At 41.4% G+C, this 1,656-nt stretch overlaps 1 pseudogene; it reads right to left on the minus strand.

Annotated features, from left to right (window-relative positions):
* Positions 1-236: 236 nt before the first annotated feature.
* LOC102980228 (60S ribosomal protein L11-like) lies at positions 237-784 on the minus strand (annotated as a pseudogene).
* Between the last annotated feature and the right edge of the window lie 872 nt (positions 785-1,656).

The raw sequence follows: 1,656 nt of genomic DNA on the forward strand, positions 1-1,656 counted from the left end.
GGTGTAAATTTTTCACTACTATTCACATTTCTTCTGTAGTTATTAACCTGTTCAGGACTTCTACATCTTATGTGTCAGTTTTATTAGTTGATATACAGTATCTTTAGAAATGTTTCCATTTCATCTAGATTTAATTATTTACTGTTATATAGCATTCAATATACAGACATTTACTAATTTGTGGGGGTTTTGTTTTTGTTTTTTACATTTCGCTGAAAACTTCTTATTGACCTTTTGGATAGAAACGAGAACTTATTTGCCAGGAAGGATGATCCCATCATACTTCTGCTGGAACCAGTGCATGGCCTCCTCTTTGCTGATTCTGTGTTTGGCCCTAATGCAGCCTGTCCTGTGCTTCTCATCTGCAATGCTGAAAACTGGCCTACCCAGCACCATGTAGAAGTCCAGCTTGTAGATACCAATTCTTGGGTCATATGTGATCCCCAATCAATGTGTTCTTGGATCCCAAAGCCAGTTTCTAATATCTGAGAAGTTATTTTTTCTTAAAACATGTTCTCCACACCTTTAGACATTTTTCCAGGATTTCTTCTGCCTTGGCCCCATGGACTGTGCAGTGAACAATCTTTTGATTTCTCCTGATGCCGAAGGATCTGACAGTGTATCTGGCTTTGGAGAACACAGGGGTCTGGCCTGTGAGCTGCGCCAGCACCTTGGCTGCTGGGGTCAGTCTGTCTCGACTTTCCCCCACACAGATGTTGAGGCAGAGCTTGCAGTTGCAAAGTTCCCTTATGGGGTTCTCCTTTTCACCTGGATCCTATGCCATGATGTTTCTTGCTCAGAAACAACCCTTCCTTCATCAAGTGGCGACGAAAGAGAGAATGAGAGAAGTAGGCCTTGTGAAGTGGGCTTCTCGTGAAGACACAAGAAGCTACGTAGGTGGGAGTACATATTTTGTGAGTGCGAACAACTTGGCCCCAAGGAAAGTTGATTGAGAAGAAAAAAACAAACAACCTAGCCCTGATTTACAGATGGACATGCACAGTACTGCAGCATCAACCAGAAGTGTCTGACTTCAGCCTTACATATCCATGCCTTGAAAGACAGTAGAGAAAGGAAATTCTCCCAGGAGACAAAACTTCAAGAAATATATCTCACTGTCCGCTTTGCCTCAAGAAGACCTTCTGGTCTAAGGTGAGGACCTTATTTATTTCTGAGCATGATGTTTATTAAACACTCAATATGTCTCAGACACATATCTGTCACTAAGTACACTGGATAAACAAGTCAGACAACATCTTCATTCATGGAGTTTATATTCTCTTGAGAAGACCAGCAATGCCAAGCTTGTTTGACCACAGCCACCAAGCACCAAATTCACCATTAGCCTTGGAAACCCTGAATCTTTAATAATAGAATGATACCTCCAGGGCACGTGGTTTCTAGCTGGTTACATGGTATCTCTTCCATCATGGAGGAAGGATAAATCTGTCTTTGCTTAAACAGAGTTTTTCTAGAAATGGATTTCTGTTCTTGCCTATCATGACTCTACTGGGAACACCATCCAAGCACCTTACTGAACATCATTCACTCTGATGGTAAACCATACACTATTACCTCCTACAAAGAAACTCACTTCATAATAAAGTAAACAAATAAGGTGACACCCAAAGGAGTCATTGGTCTCCATGTACTCCA

This window comes from Physeter macrocephalus, chromosome 12, assembly GCF_002837175.3.
Source record: "Physeter macrocephalus isolate SW-GA chromosome 12, ASM283717v5, whole genome shotgun sequence".
NCBI classification, from domain to species: Eukaryota; Metazoa; Chordata; class Mammalia; order Artiodactyla; family Physeteridae; genus Physeter; species Physeter macrocephalus.